We start from the raw sequence: 17130 nt of genomic DNA on the forward strand, positions 1-17130 counted from the left end.
TATATATATATATATATATATATATATATATATATATATATATATATAATTTAATAGTGTGGGGGACTTGGATGGTAACAGAAAAACTCTGGTAAAACAAAATTTCTTGAACTCTCAGGTGCCCGTTCTCCAAGAGGACAGATTGCATGTCACTCAGAGCTCCTTACAGGCTTGCTGTCCATGCCACATTTCTTCTACTAAAAATATTAGGCCAAAATACCATCTCTCCCGAAGCAGCCTTCCCTACCAGTCAGAAGTGGCCAGAGAGGAAACTGCAGTTGGGGAGTGCTGTATGAGAGAAGTATAACTAAAAACAAACAAACAAAAAATAGTGACACATAAAGGGAAAATCACAAATCAATTAGTGTTGATATATTGATAGCTGATACTGAGTTAAAAGGTCATTTCTCTCCTTAGCACATTGCTTTTTCCTTTCCTTTCCTTTTTTAAAAGATAAAAAAGATCTATTTATTTTATTTATATGAGTACACTGAAGCTGTCTTCAGACACACCAGAAGAGGGCATCAGATCCCATAGTGATCTACCTACTTGCTGGGAATTGAACTCAGGACCTCTGGAAGAGCAGTCAGTGCTCTTAACAGCTAAGCCATCTCTCCAGCCCCACAGTGTTTTGTTTTGTTTTGTTTTTCTTGACAAGCTGTCTCACTATGGAGCCCAGGCTGGCTTTGAACTTGCAATCTTACTGCCTCAGCTTCCCAAGGGAAAAAGACTGTGCCTGCTTTTCTCTCTTTCTTTTTTCCTTTGTTCTTTTGAGAGGGCATCTAGTGGTGTTGCCCACGTTGGCCTCAGTCTCCTGAAGCAAGGCATAAACAAACCTCCCTTCTCAGCCTCCTGCATAGCTAGACACACAGGCATGCCCCACTGCACTCAGCCTGCCTTTTCACTTTCAGACACCATCTAGAGCTACTAGGATTTCACCTAAGCTGTCAGGGTAAGCAGTGGGGTGGACCACTCAGCAGGCGAGCTGCAAAGTTCATGTTGGTTGTCTGTTGTCCCACCATTAACTCCCCTTGACAATGATCTAGGTTATGATGCTGTAGGGAGGGGGTGTGAAAACCTGAGAAAGAGCTAAAAACTGTGCTCCTTTTTCTTAGGAGTGAGAAAGTTCAAGTTCCAGCCTTGGTCCTGCCTCCACCTAACTCCTCCCTCAGCCTCTGAGCTGGTGCCAGCTTCTTCAGGACACACACATTGAGATCTGTGGCCGTGGACTCTGACTCGCCAGAGCCTTAGAGTCTCGACTCATCTAACTTGGTTTCTGAAGGTCCTTAGCAGTCTGACCCCACCCTACCTACTCAGCCTCGTTCCCATGATTTCTCAACTCAAGCTGGGCTTCAAGCCCAGTGGTCTCCTCATGGTCCCCTGAGGGAACATTCCAGCCTCATTCATGGAATTTCTCAGGCTTGCCATCCCTTCGAGATCTTTTTTGTCTAATCAAACAGTACCCATCGAGCAAGGTCTCAAACAAGTCTCCTAACCTCACAGAGCTGTTTATGTTCTAGTAATTACAGTTCATATCCACAGAGCCCCGCCTCCCATAAACTCCCCAGAGCTTTTCAATTCTGTCACAAGACCTTTTGGCACATATGGTCTTGAATTGCTGCTTTTTTTCTGTCATATTTCTTCTTCCTCCAACCTATATCTAAGCATCCATGAATTAAACTCCGGTAAATTGTCAACTTACAGGTTCGAAAGGGTCTTAGCATTACAGTCCAGCAGTATGGCTGGCCTGCAGTTGGGAGACAAAGAGTTCTAGGGAGTCAGGTATTACTTTTCCTCCCTTGCTGCAAGCCCCTGTTAGAGGTGACAAATGCCAAATCGAGTTCTTCCCCCAAGTAGCATTGAGGAGACAGTTGATAATCAAGTTATCATCAAAAGCATTAACTTTCTGCATAAAACCACAGTCCTGCCCTGGGAATATTGGCTTCTAGTCACATCACTGTACCCTTGGAATGATGTCATGATGTTGTATCAGGTCTAAGATACAAAATAACTCGGGAGAATGAGATAGGAGAAAAACTGTCTGAGGTCAAATATTCTTGGTTTGGTTTGGCTTTTGTAGAGGGAGGCGTAACAAGGTCTTGCTCTATAGCTCAGGCTGACCTCAAACTCATCACTCTCTGCCTCAGTATACGAATAGTTAGGGCTACAAGCATGTGCCACCATGGCCAGCTAAACTTTGCTTAAGGAGATCTGTGTTATTGGCACATATGGTTGAAAGGGGATAGGCGAGGCATGTACACGGGGATGCATGAAAGAAATGTTGGATTTATTCACTATAACTAAAGGGCAAAAACAATGTCCTATTCTACTAATGCACAGTCAATTTAAGGTACCCTTTAGCCATAAAACAACAAGTCTAAGCATCATCTAAAATAACAGTGATATCAATCACACACCGGATTACAAGATTCAAAAACTTGTAATAACTGTTTTAATGATTGATGTGAATAAGGTATATATAAATATTAAAAGAAAATTATACAAACAGTTTTAAATTTCATAGGATGTTGCAAAGAACTTAAAGTAGTCAAAATCTGGGCTAGCAAGGCGGTGGAGCAGCTGAAAGTCCATTCACTGGAACTCCCAGAACCTACAGTGGAAGGAGGGAACTCCCAAACCTGTCCTTTGACCACCACATGTATGTGTGGTGTGTGTTCATGCCCATTCTCACATCTGTATCACACACACATACACACACACATATGCAGACACACTAAAAATTTTAGATGACTTGGTAAAATAAGCCTAGACAAGTGCTTGCCTAGCCCACGCAAAGCTCTGGCCCTCAATACTGAAAAATTAATGAGCAGACATTTCACTTTTTTTTTTTTAAAAAAAAGGATATATAGATAACAAAGTAAGCACATGGAAAAATGATTAAAATAGTGAGTCACCAAGGGAAATGCACACTGAAATTAGAGTGTAAAACAACGGGCAAATATATCACAGACCAGAATGCAAAGGCTAAAATTATAAAAGAAAACATATGATGAAATAGTTATGACTTAGGCCTAGGCAAAGATTCCTTAGATGTAGTACTGAAGGCTTGATCTATAAAAGGAAAAGTGAAGGCCTAGGACATAGCTCAATGGCAAGGCGCTTGCTTAATAGGCAAAAGGTCTGAGGTTCAATCCCCAGGTCAACAGAGAAAGAAACACAGCGATTAGTTGCATTTTGGCTAAGATTGAATGCAAAACCAAAGGCTTCTACAACTTGACACTGGCTTGCAACTGTAATCCTAGCACTTGGGAGGTGTAGGCAGAAGGACCAGGAAAGAAGCAATGTTTTGTCAAGCAGGACTATGATAGAAGTCTTGTATCTAGAGTCTATAAAGGACTCTCTGGGCAACAGACCTGAGCAGATATTTCACAAGGAGAAAAATCCAGAGATAACAAAGAAGCACATGGGGAAATGATTAAAATAGTGAGTTTTAATGAATCGCAATTACAATGTAACCACGGCCACCCACCCTTACACAACAGTGCTAGTGAAGATGAGCAAACAACTTGGAATTCTTATCCTTTGAGGGGAGCAGATGTAAAATGGTAAAAGTATTTGGAAAACAGTGTAATAACTTTCTTTAAAAGTTGAACCTTCACTGGGCAGTAGTGGCACATGCCTTTAATCTCAGCACTTGGAAGGCAGAAGCAGGTGGATTTCCGAGTTCGAGGCCAGCCTGGTCTACAAAGTGAGTTCCGGGACAGCTAGGGCTATACAGAGAAACCCTGTCTCAAAACAAACAAAACAAAAAAACAAAAAAGTTGAACCTTCGCTATTGTTGGACTCAGTTATTTTTCTTTCAGGTATTTAACCCAGAGACAAGGAAACATACAGCCATAAAAAGATTTGCGCACAGATATTCAGAGCAGCTTTCTTTGCAACAGTTTAAAAAAAAAAAAAACTAGGAAAAAACATCAGAAGTCCACAGGCTGTTGAACAGATAAACAACGGTTGTTTTGTTCATACAATGGAAAGCTACTTTGTAATAAAAAAGATTGAAACATCTACCAGGCATGACTTTGCAAGTCTTTTAATCTCAGAAATCTTGAGGCAGAGGTAAGCAGCTATCAATAGCTGAGAGCAGTGTGGTCTTCAGAGTTGAGTTGCAGGACCAACCAGAGCTACAATGTGAGACCCTGTCTCAAAAGAGGAAGTGAGGGAGTGAGGGAGAGAGGGAGAGGGAGTGAGGGAGAAGAAACACTGATATATACAAAAACAAGGAAGAGTTTTAACATAAATATCCAGAGAGAAGCCAGGCCAGACAGGACTGCATGATTCCAATTATACGAAACTTAAGAAAATGCAAACTAATCTATAGTGACAGAAACCAGAGCAGTGGCTGCCTTAGGATGGAAGGTGGAATTACCAAAGGATGCAAGGAAACTTCCCAGGAGCCCCACATACGCTAGCTGTCTCTTGAATGTGGTGATGCTTTCACGGGGTATATACATACGTCAAATTGGACCAAATTGTACACTTAAAAAATGTGCCATTTATTGTACATTGATATGACTTTAGTAAAGCTGTTAAGTCACATGAAAGAAAGGGAGGGGGCCCTGGATTGTACACCATTGACTATGGTTTTGTCATTACGTGGCATTACTATGTGAGTTTACTGTACCGTGTTGCTTTGCAGTAGTAGTGAAGGCCAAAAAAGGGCAATAATCTCACACTTCCCTAGAATACACAATTTAGAGTCAGATTCTGAACCTGGAACTTATCACACATGTCAATTGTGGGGGACTTACACTGTTGTACCTCTGGCTTTCTCATGCCAATGTTACCTTCTCACTTAGTCTGGAATGCCCCTAGAACATTGCCAATGGTCTCTCTTTCCTCTTTTGAAAGGCCATCTGTCCTTTCACCTCCAGGAAGTCTTCCCTAATGAAGCCAAGGAAGAAAAATGATTTTTCTCTGTGTAAGCCATTAGCTCCACATCATGCAATTTAGAAATTTAAAGAGCCCCTACCTTCTAACAGGTAAATATATACATGTCCCTGACACTCTAGAATGCAGCTTGGAGTCTCCAAGAATAGATCTGGGTCTTTCTTTCTTTCTTTCTTTCTTTCTTTCTTTCTTTCTTTCTTTCTTTCTTTCTTTTTTTTTTTCTATTACTGTGGTATTAAGAAACTGGTAACCTTGAAAGCGTCCACACTTAAGTACCTCCCCATTATCAGGTATTTAGAGTGATTAAGACTAATTGTCTGGGTTGGAGAGATGGCTCAGCAGTTAAGAGCACTGACTGCTCTTCCGAAGATCCCGAGTTCAAATCCCAGCAACCACATGGTGGCTCACAACCGTCTGCAATGAGATCTGATGCTCTCTTCTAAGATGTTTCAAAACAGCTACAGTGTACTTACATATAATAAATAAGTCCCTTTAAAAAAAACTAATTGTCCACTCTTCCATTGCTCAAGGCCTAGCTTTCTTAACTTGATGGGCAAGGATCACATGATCCAGTAGCATGGTCTATTTAGGTGTAGTCCATATGGGGTACCTCTTATCTTGGGCTCACCTAAACACAACTGCAGCTACAGCAGATGGGACCTCAAAATCTTTTGAGGGGCCTTTGGCAAAGGTTCCCAGCCCCTGAGAGCTGCTGGTCAAAGGCAGTGCCCCAGCCTCAAACAAAGGCCTTTGGACATTTGCCCAGCAGGGACCCAACATCACGGTAAACTGAAAGGATCAGAAAGATCGGTAGAGAGCACCAAGCTGTGATGAGTCCAGAGTTGGCCAACTGGTTTCCAGAGCTCTACCCTCAGGAGGCAAACAGCAAACTGATGATTGCTAAGTAGTCTCCAGGGATAGAATGGTATGTATGCCTTTTCTCGAAGGAACAAACTTCCTCTGATTTTTTTCCTCTTCTTTTAATTTTTTAATTCTTTTTTTTTAAGACAAGGTTTTGCTTGTAGCCGGGGCTGACCTGGAACTTGCTATGTTGACCAGGCAAGCCTAGAACTCTCCATTTTCCAGCCTCAGCCACCGAAGTGCTGAACCGACAGCTGTGCGCCTTCACACTCAGCTCACTTCTGGTTTCTTCAGTGGATATTCAAAGTGAAAATAACGCAGACCCCCCCCAAAAAAAACCATGGTAATATTAATACAAATATTAAAAACTTAATCCCCACCTTTAAACTACTTTTACATTTTTCTTTCAACACACGCACGCGCGCGCGCACACGCATACACACACACACACACACACACACACACACACACGAGAGCATGTATGCACTCAATGCATGTGGGGATGGGATGGGGGAGGGTGCCACGGCTTATATGTGGAGGTCAGAGGGCAGCTTGCAAGGATGGTTCTCTCTTTTCACCATGTGGGCTCCAAAGACTGAGCCCAGGTTGTCGTGCTTGGCAGCGAGTACCTTCACCCACTGAACTACCTTGATGGCTCAGGTTCCAGTCTTAGAAAAGATTTTAGTTATTTAGGTGTGCTGTGTGCGCGCCTCTGTGCATGTGTGTGGGGGAGGGTGCCTGCAGAGCCGAAGAAGATGTCAGATCCCCTCAAGCTGAAGACACAGGCAGGTGCAAGCTGCCCAACACAAGTTCTGGGGTCTGCAGCTTTGACCACCTCAAAGAGCAAGGAAGCTCTTATCCACGGAGCCATCTCTCCAGCCCCTCGAGCACCACTATTAACTCCAGAACTGTCTACCACCCAGAACGGCTTTGTAGATAACACACAGACCCCTGCATGTATGCACATAGCGCTTCTTCCATATCCCCTCTGTATCCTTTATGATGGCACAGTTAACAACAATAACAACAAAAAACCTTAGCAGAAAAAAATCTGTAAAACTCAGCCAGGTATTTTCAGGAATGGGCTGGAATGCCCTGCCAGCACTTCTGGCAAGGTGTTTAATTCTGGGATATTGGCAAAGCATAGGGTACGTGAATGGTGAAAAGATGATATGACCAGCAACAATCTTAGCGAGGACTAAAACTAATCCGAGGAACACTTACTGGGTGGGTACACTGCGAAAAGCACTATGCTCAATGTTTTACATACATTATCTCATTCGTCACTCTATCCCTGTGAAACATACAGTGAGACCCAGAGAGGTTAAGTCAATGTCACACAGCCAGAACCTGGTAGGTCTGAGATATGAATGCAGACTGACCGTGCTCCCTTCCTGCCTCCTTCTAGTCTGAAGCATTTCTGTCTTCTTGAGAAGGATATTGGGTCAGACTAGAAGAAGGCAGGAAGCTTCCAGAAAGGTAAGTAGACTAAAAGGCATGAAGTATCAGCACTGGGAAAGAAAAGGCCCATCCAAAATTAAGAACTTAAGGCGAAGCTTGTTCAACTCAGACCAGCTACTTAATACCCTTCCCCTCGGTCTCTCTTTTGAGACAGTGTTTCTCTGTGTAGCTCTGATTGTCCTAGTACCTGCTCTGTAGACCAGGCTGGCCTCAAACTTAAAGAGATCCACCTACCTCTGCCTCCTTATAGTGCCAACCTTAGCCAAGCTGGGCTAGATTCCTGTTAGCTGCTTTGAGAAATGTTCCAGCACTTTCCTTACAGACCCTACAGCATCTTGTTCCTCTGGAAACAGGCTCTTTGTCAAGAAATTCACCATAAGATAGTTTCCCAGCCCAAGTCAGGACATTCTAGTATGCCCCTTAGGTGTTTACCGAAGAGAGGCAGAATCAAAAAGTAGCAAGAAGCTGTTGTGGGAGGGGGGAACGCGGGGGTGGGTAGTCTCAGTGTTTTTATCCAATTGAGCCTAACAAAAGCCCAAAGCTCACCTCCCATCCGGCCACGGAGGACTCAAAAGTAGAGCATGATGATTTTTTTCTGTGTCCAGGCAGAAACTCTCTAGATTTCAATTCCCAGCTGGCTGGGTGGTGGGCTGTGATGAAAATCTCTGCTCTCTACCACCAGGGTCCCAAAAAAGCCTCCAAACCCCAGGAGGGGGAGGGGGAAGGTGGGACCTAGGCGGCAGATTTCTCCTGTGACAACTGTGACATGTCAGCTTTGATGTCCTCTACCTCTCTTCCTCTCTTCCTCAGACGCTTGCCTCCCTCCCTCCCTCCTTTCCTAGCTGGCCTGTGTTGGAGGGTGCAGTCCATAATGAAATGCTCTCAGCTTGGGTGGCGGGGAAGCCTGGCTACCCTTTGTGTATTATCAATACAGGCTGGGCTCACTGTCTCGGCCAAGCATTTTGTACGTCCTGAAGTGGAGATCGAGGTTTGCATGAAGCCACCCACACTCACTGACCTACTCTTTTATGTGACATGCATTTACCAAACAATCATCCAGGCTTCGAAGGTCAGTCCGTGGCCAGGGAATAGAGAGAAAGGCGTCTTTTCTCCCTTTTCTGCCGAGCCACATCTCCCCCTCGCTGTCCCCGCCCCCTTTCAAGGTCTAGCTCTCACCCGAATCCCTCACAAAGCTTTCCCTCCCTCCTCTAGCTGCTGCTGACCTCAGAGTCCTGGCCGCGCTGGCCTCTGCTCCAAGAAGTACAATTAGCACCTGACCAGCCCCTGGCCTGGCTGCTTGTCTTCGCCTCTGATTGTTTCAGTGTCTTAGTCATCTCTGCCCCACCACGTCCTTCCCTCGGCTCCCCCACAGCTCATAGCACAGGTTGGGCACACAGTAGGTGTTAATAAATGTCTGCTGAATTGAAACTCAGCAGCCCCTATGAGGTCAGAACCCTCATAAGCACCCCGACTAGCAGTTTCTTGGCAACCAGCGCTGGGGCCCAAGCTACAGGGCATTAGCGGCACAGCCGCTATTACAGGACACACGAGGCTCAGCAGCCAGAGATTTGCAGGCAGGTTGGTGTTGATGAGAAAAGCCCCTGACCCCCAGGAAAGCGCCCATGGGATTCTGGGTACCTTTCATGGGTTTCTTTTCTCCCCTGCAGAACTAGTTTTCAGTCTGAGAACCACAAAGGGAATAAATTGGCAGTGAAGCCAGAAACCTTTTTGCAGTTTAGAAAACCAGGAGTGATAACTAAGGTCAGGTTGGGGTCAGGCCCAGAACGGAGGAGCAAGGGTTGCCCAAGGCTCTTCCTAATTCAGCAGGGGATCCAGGGATGTGGAGGAGGCATGCCAGGTGTGATCTCTGCCATCTCAGAGGGCTTTAGGAGTGTGTGGGAGGGACCATAAGTAATGCCACCCTGGCCCTGGCACGCAGAAAATCACAGTCCAAAATGCCTGTCACTTTCAGCCTGTGCACGAGCCTACTTTCCCTTCCCTCTCCTTCACCAAAATCGTAGGGCAGACTTGAGAGACAGATAGCATTCAGACCAGATCCCAGCCATCATCTCCAAGCAAGGAGAAGCCTTCAGTTTGGGGCACCTGGCTCCTCATCTTAACCCAGGAATTTGAGTTTGGCTTTATTTTATTTTTTATTTTGTAAGTTTATTTTGTGTATGTGTGCTTTGACTGCATGTATGTCTGTGCATACTTGGTGCCCTAGGAGGTCAGAAAAGGATGTCAGAATCCCAGGGACTGGAGTTATAGATAGTTGTGAGCCACCATGTGGGTGTGAGGAATCAAACCCAGGTCCTCTACAAAAGCAGGCAGTGTTCTTAACTGCTGAGCCATCTCTTCAAATCCTCGAGTTTGTTTTAAAACTATTACAATCTCCCTGTACTCTTCCTACATCCTACCACCCATTTCAGCCAACATACAACCCTGGAAGGTCAGTGCTGTCTTCTTCATCCTCGTATTTTCTAGACCAACACTTCATTGGGGCCAGCCTAGTACTAGGACCAGCTTCCAGTAAATTTCTGCATTTGCTGAGTTGGACCTGAGTTTTAGGTTCTGTATTAATCAATATCACAATGCCAGTTCCTTATGGGCCCTATACCAGACAGTCTTCTAACCAGCAACCTATAGGTAAGAACACATTTGTTCCTCTCCAACTTGGGAACTTGATTCTTTTGCCACTTAGTGAGACTAACACATACAACCGTATAACTAGTAAATGACAAAGCTGGGCTTTTAACCCAAAAAGGCTGGCACTCATGACTGGGAGTAAATGAGAAAGTTGTGGAGGCCAAGGCCAGGAGTAAAGGGCTCCCTAGAAAAGCCATACTCTTAGCAAGTGGCTGATTTGGACCTTTCTGGAGCCAAAGCCCTAAATGTTTGCAGCATTAGAGACATTTTGAATATGTTATCAACTTGTCCCATGATGGGCCACGGGGCCCTTATTTTTAGGTCCCAACATAATAGCAGAGAAGGCTGAAGCTATTGCACTGTCACTCAGTTATGTGTGAAGAAGGCTGGATTGGGCCCCCCCCCGGCTTGACCAGAGGTGGGCACTAGTTTCTGAGTAGCCAGCAAACAGTACCATGGAGGGAGGAATGCCAGGCATAGTTGCAAACAAGCCACTCCTTCAGCTCACAGAGAGGCCGGGGTGAGGGTGGCAATGGTGGTGCCTGCTTCATAGCCACCCCCCCACACACACACACCACAAGAGAGCATAGGCTTTGAACCCAGCTCCAGAGACCCCCATATGCGAGGCAGCTTCTTAAAGCTCAGGTTTGCTGTCGATTGTCACACACCTACAGAGGGCTTTTCCTGCCTGCTCACCTCCATGTTTTTTCTGCACTGGGTCAAGAAGCACTTTTTAACTGGGGAAATCCTAGGGCTGACTGACATTTTTACTTGGCCTATGAGTTTCCTGGGCATTTTCAATGCCAACGAACCCTGTTTCCCCAGAACGAGGGGGAGAAAGATAGGTTCCTTTCACCTTCTTTCATCCTGGCATTCTCAGGCCAAGCAAGGGTCAGCTCACAGGAGTTGAGTCCCTAATGGGTGTGCCCACCAGCTGTTGGAGCCAGCTGTAGTAGCTCAGGCCAGGGGTGGTGACCTCACTTCCGTTCTTACCTCCTCAGAACTCCTCCCATTTGAGGCCCCACCAGGCCAAAATCGAGAAGTCCAAGGTTAACTGTTCCTCCCCACTTTAAGAGCTAATTAAAATGATTAGCTACAATGAACTGTCAAACATTAACTAGAAGAAGCTGCAGGACCAGACAGGCCTCTATCTCAGGCAGAGGGATGAGGGGCAGAAATCAAAGGGCTATCAAATCACCCCCGAGCTCCTCAGCTGGGGTGCAGTGGTAGTTGGGGGTACCCAAGGGGGTCCCACTAATCTGAGATGCCAAGGGGTCAGGAGGTAACTCTTACATCAGGACGTCTAAGTCCCAGGCCTACTCCCAAGGAAAGGGCATCAAAGTTTAGGGGTCCCGTGGAGGGGGCAGGAATTCCTAAAGCGGTTGCCAGCTCAGCAATGTCTGAACCGCCGAAGGCAGACTCTGGCATTGGGTGTGGGGGGAACCTTTGCGCTGTGCGGTTGCTGGGTCCCCTCCGAAGTAGCAGGGGAGGAAGCCAAGAGGCGGGAGAACCGTGGAGAGCGGGAACACGGGAGCGGGAAGCCTGGCGGCTGGCTGACACGGAAACTCCAGCCCCTGCCAAGAGGTCTCTATTTTGGCAGTTCAGGTCTCCAAGTCATAGGTTTACGGGCGGGCGGGCGTCTGTGTATGATCGCGACTGTGAGTGTGCGTGTCTCCAGTGTCTGGCTGTGGAAGCCCTAGGGGCCACTGGTTCAACCTGGTCGGAGTCGCCTGAGTCCGCAGAGTCTCCTGCCCTGCGGCTTTGCGATCGCCGATCGGCACGGGGTGGGGGCGGCGCCGCAGTCACTAACGGCCTCTCCACAGAGGCTTGGCTGGCTGGGGCTGACGGAAAGCGCCTTCCCGCCCGCCCGCCCGCCCGCCGCCGCTGCTCACTTCTGCTTGTGACCTCCGGAGCTCGGGCTCCTCACAGTTCCTAGGCTGAGACACACGCACCCTTCCTGGTCCCCACCACCCTTGATGCCCCACGCGGGCAAACTTTTCGAGCTCTTGCCCCGCATCCCAAGAAGCGGCGCCATCGACGTACCTGAGCTCCTCCGGTCGCCCGGGCGGGTCTAGTGACCCGGGCTCTTCGGATCTCGGCCGGCGGGTGGTCCCCTCGCCGTTTCAGGGCAGGAGACACGAGTCCCCAAGGGCCGCCGGACCGCCTTCTCCTCCCCCCACCTCGAAATCGGGGCCCCGGCCGCGGCGCCGGGAGCTGGGCGCCGCGGAAAGGAGAAGTGGCGGCTGAGCGCGGCGCCCGGTCCGTCCTCGCGGCCGCCGGGGGCCGCCCGCCCTCCCGCCCGCCCGCCCTCCTGCTCTCCTCGGGGCCCGCCTGCCCCCGCCGGCCCGCGCCCGTGACTCACCTCGGCGCCGGGGCAGGCTGGTCCGGGCGGGCGGGCGGCCGGGCGAGGCGCTGGGCTTCTCCCACACGTCCCACCGCCGCCGCCGCCGCCGCCAATGGCAAAGTTGGAGGGCGAGCGAGATGCGAGCCCCAGGTGAGACGGCGGCGCCCCGGATGAAGAGGAATCGGGGTGCCGGTGGTGTGACGGGAGTCCCGAGGTTCCCGGGAGGCCGCACCGAGGGAAGGGCGGCGGGGGGCACCCGCTGACGGGGAGGGGGGCGCGAGCCTCTGGTGAGCTGCGCCGAGGCTAGCAAGAGAAAGGGGAAATCGCACTGGAGACACACACAGCACACGCGCGCGCGCGCACACACACACACACACTCACACACACGCACTCACACACACACACACTCACACACGTCCCCGCGGGCGGAGGCTGGGCTGGGCGCGCAGGAGGCAGGGCGAGGAGGGACTGAAGAGCCGGAGGGAGGGACCGACGGGAGGGACCACGGGCGAGCGGGCGGGGTGAAGGGAGGCTGGGAGGGACCAGGCACCGGGGTGGAAACAGCGCCCCTCCACCCCAACCCCGCCACAGTCGCCAGCACGGCAGGGGGAGCCTTGCCAGGGGCCCGCGCAGGCTCTCCTGCCCCGCGAGCCTCGCGGCCCCCCACCTCCGCGGAGAGGTCAGAGAAGGCAGAGCCCCTCCAGAGCTCACGTCGCAGGAGCTGCTTCCCTAGCGAGCACCCCCTCCCACACTGTGCTCATAATTGGCGGGGCCCGGGGCCCTCAGCTCTGACTGGGCGCTTCTCGGCGGGAAGTCCCACACAATATCCCGTGGAGCTATCCTGGGGTTTCTGGAAGGCGATACTCTGATGCCTTGCTACCTTGGCTGCCCCCCACAACACCAGCATGCCACAGTACCAAGCGTGCAATGTGGCAACCAGGCACCCTAGCAAGGATGGGAAGAGATGGACAGAGGGTACATTTTGCAAACAATGTCCACCCCACCCCCACCCTACCCCACCCCACCCCTTGGAGTCTCTGAACAGAGATTTCCTGGATTGGTGTGACCAGAGAGTTGCAGGAAAGACCGACCCACGGCGCTTGGGGGGGCCAATACAGCAGGTGTACAGCCAGCTAGAATTTGGGGTTCAAGGAGCGCCTACACCCCATGTTTTCGATATAAAGTCAAGCAATGGCTGTCCTTGAGCTGCCCACTTCAACCCATTTTCTGATTTGCCCCCCTTTGCCCTGTTTCTCCTCCGTATCCATACCAGCCCCCATCTGGTACCACAACTAAGGTCCTGGGAAGGTGTCTTCTGGAAATTGTCATTTCTCACAGTTCTCCGCTGACTAAAGCGAGGGTGGGGAGGGCTGCGGGAGAGGCACGCAGGGGGCGGGGCGTGGTGGGAAAGCAGAGAGACATGACCTTGGCAGAAAGCCGCTGGGGGGGGGGTTCCGGGGGAGGAGGGCCCTCTGAGAGATGGCCAAAGGGGCTTCAGGTCAAGATCTACTCAACCACCTCCAAAAGCCTGCTTCATCAGCTTTGGAAAAGATGATCCTGGCACGGGGCTTGGGTAGTGGGTGGCATCATCAAAAGGTTGTGGATCACAGGTTAACAGTAAAAGATCTAGAGGCCGCACTAGGGTCCTGGCTCCTGAAACCCCCTTGTTACCCATAGACAGACAAGTCCTCAGAGTAAAGACCAAGAGCAAATTTCCACTTCTTTTTCTTTTACAAGTGAGCACATTTTCTTCAGGGGATTCTAGATTCTGGAAAAACACAGCTTTCTGTTGGACTCCAGCCTCTGAGGCTCTCCTTTCTAGTTTGGGGCAGGTTTCAGACAGCTTCGAAGCTCGAAGCTCGCCAAGGCCAAAGTGGGTACAAAAACTAAAACAGTAAGCCTCATATGGTGTTTTGGGTCTTTAACCCCAGAACTGGGGAGGCAGAGGCAGGTGGATAGTTGAGAGTAAGACCTGCCTGGTTTACAGTTATAGTAAATTCCAGGTCAGCCAGCACTGCATAGTGAGACATTCCCACCCTACCACCCGGGTCTCAAAAACCAAACCAAACCAAACCAAACCACAAACTACCTGGCTGGAGAGATGGTTCAGTAGTTAAGAGCTTAATTGCTCTTGTAGAGGACCCAGATTTGGTTCCCAGCACCAATAATGGTGGCCCACAACAGTCCCAGTGGCTCCGATTGCTTATGACCCCTGAGGGCACTAGGCTCACATTTGGTACACAGTTTGGCAGGCAAAACATTTCTACACATAAAGTAATACAATTTTTTTTAAGTGAGGATGAATTGGGTGTGGTACAGGCCTTTAAAATTCTAACATTTGGGGAGGCAGAAAAAGAAGAATCTCTGAGTTCAAAGCCAGCGTGATCTAAATAGTAATTTCAGGTCAGTCAGAGCTACACAGCGAGATCCTACTTTTTAAAGCATAGGAGAAGGTGCTGGGTGCTAGAGAGATGGCTGGAAGCTAAGAGCACTTGTTGCTCTTGCAAAGCACACAGGTTTGATCCCCAGCACCCACATGGTGGCTTACAACCATCTGTAACTCCAGTTCCAGTGGGTCCTATGCCTTCTTCTTTCTGTGAAGGCCTTAGTCACTCTTGTGGTACACATACATACATGCAGGTAAAAGAATCATACACATAAAAATAAAATAAATCTTTAAAATGTCAATTGAGGATGCTAAGAGCCACCTCCACAACACTGTGGGGGTGAGGACTAAGTGAGGTGACAGGGTTTATGCTAGGGCCTGGTGCCTAGTAAACCCTCCATAAGTGTTCACTATCTCCAACCTCCTCTTGCTTTCTCAAATGAGTTCTTGGAAGAAAATGTAAGGCAGAAACTGTTGAGGACTTAGGGTGGGTCTTCTGAAAATTTATGTGGTATCAACCAAGGCTGGTACCTAAAGGCAGAGAAGAGCATGAGGCAAGTTTTATCTCTTGAGAAGGACAGGGAAAGAGATCAATACTGTGGAGCACTTAAAATGTCTGGCTGTATTGCCTGCTGGTGACTTGCAGCCCCACAGCTTGTGGGAATCCCAAAAGTTCCCACCTTCCCCCAGCCGCGCAGAACTAACCACAGACCCACACCCTCTTAGTTGAAGTCAACGCAAACCTTATCCCGCCCCCAATGTGATGAAAACCTTGGGCTGATCTCACCATGTCTGTGTATCACATGGGAGACCGTGAGCAGCCAGAGGAGCAGTTCTGGCTGCCTATCTCAATAGTTCTGTTGCTCCTCAGCCTGCTGGCCCTTACCCACTTTGCCTCCCATGTTCCACGTACCCACTGGGTAAGCCCCCACCAGGTGGGGCCAGCCAGGCTGAGTTTACCATTCTCCCAGGGACAGCCACTGTCTCTGGCATTGGTTCATTCCCTCACTTGGCAGGAATTCCCCTTCTCGGATTGCCTGTAGATGCCCAGGAAGCGCCATCCGGCAGTCCCCTCTCAGTCTCGCTTTCCTCCCTGTTCCTTGACTGCCTTGCCCTAACTGGCTCCCAAGCCTCAGAACCTCCCCCTGATCCCCCAGTCTGGGTGGGACCCCTTCTGCCCCCTTGCTCTCATTTTGACAGCCTCCGTTGCTTCTTCTCTGTGCCTCCAAAGGGTGTTTTTTTTTTTTTCTGCAAATCACCCCAGGCTGTTTAGAGACAGGACTATTTCTTGTTACCCCCCCCCCCCCGCCATTCACTTAAACTCATTGGCCTCAACAAATTCTGTTCAAACCTGTGGCCAGAACAATATATCACAATGCCAGTTTCTATGTTCCTTGCTTTCCATCACAGAAATACACTAGAGAAATTGTGAGTCAATCAGATTTTTTTTAAGGAAAAGCATATTCAGAATCAGGCAGAGAAATCAGTTTCAAAGGAATCCTCCCACTCTAAACGTGAGAAGCTCCATCATTTCTCAGTTGTGTTTAGGAACCACGTTTGTAGTCATGGGCTTTCCAGAAAGACCTAGGTATCCAAATGAAATCTTGATGCTTCAGATTAGACCTAATTAGCATAAGCAGTTTGTTCTAAAGATCTTGTTGATGACTTGGCAAGATGGTACAATGGGTGAAGGCATCTATCTATCTATCTGCCATTAACCTTAAAGACCCGAGCTGGAGCTCCAGGATCCACAAGGCGAAAGAGGAGAGAACCAATTCCCAAAAGTTGTCCTGATGGCACTCACATGCCGTATAGAATGTTCACACCATACACATCCACTCACACACACATTTTATTTTGATTTATGCAATGAATTGGTTTGTTTTTTTAAAGGAAGGTTTATTGATTAGCACCAAAATCAAGGCTCTTGGGATAGATGATACAAAAATTCACCAGTTGTTCCTTCTTAAAATGGAGATTCCTAGCATGTTGCAGTGGCTTGCTACTGAATTCTTAGTGTTCAGGAGGCTGAGCACTGCTCTGGGGTTAGGAATAGCCTTGGCTATAGAGTAATACTTTTCTTTTTAAAAAGTAACAATAAATAAATCAACCAAAAAAACGGGGGAATGGGAGAATGGCACAGAAGCAGAGGCGGGGAGCTCTTACCACGCAAGCCTAACCACCTAGGTTCAATCCTGAGAATCCACAGAAAAAGTGCAAAATGATTGGTACACATCTGGAATCCCATGTCGAGATGGGGGGGAGGGGCAGGTGACTGACTTGGTTGAGAGCTCCAGGATACCTGGAGCTAGATTAGCAGTGACAGAGCAACTAGACAGACCCTGCTTCAAAACAAGTAGAAGACAAAAGTTGACTCTCAAGCGTTGCCATCTAATGTTCAAAGATGGATCAAGGCCACACGCATAAATACATATATACTTACATTTGGATGTATCAAGGCCACACCCATAAATACATATATACTTACATTTGGGTGTATCAAGGCCACACCCATAAATACATA

At 48.6% G+C, this 17130-nt stretch overlaps 1 protein-coding gene across 1 annotated transcript in view; it reads right to left on the reverse strand.

The window, feature by feature from the left end:
- The window catches only part of Elf4 (E74 like ETS transcription factor 4), a 40149-nt gene extending 27580 nt beyond the window's left edge, over nucleotides 1–12569 (reverse strand). Inside the window, exon 1 of the mRNA XM_021188116.2 lies at nucleotides 12239–12569. The gene's annotated coding sequence lies outside the window, so the exon portion shown is untranslated. The remainder of the gene's footprint in view (nucleotides 1–12238) is intronic.
- Nucleotides 12570–17130: the final 4561 nt, after the last annotated feature.

This window comes from Mus pahari, chromosome X (genome assembly GCF_900095145.1).
Source record: "Mus pahari chromosome X, PAHARI_EIJ_v1.1, whole genome shotgun sequence".
Taxonomy (NCBI): domain Eukaryota; kingdom Metazoa; phylum Chordata; class Mammalia; order Rodentia; family Muridae; genus Mus; species Mus pahari.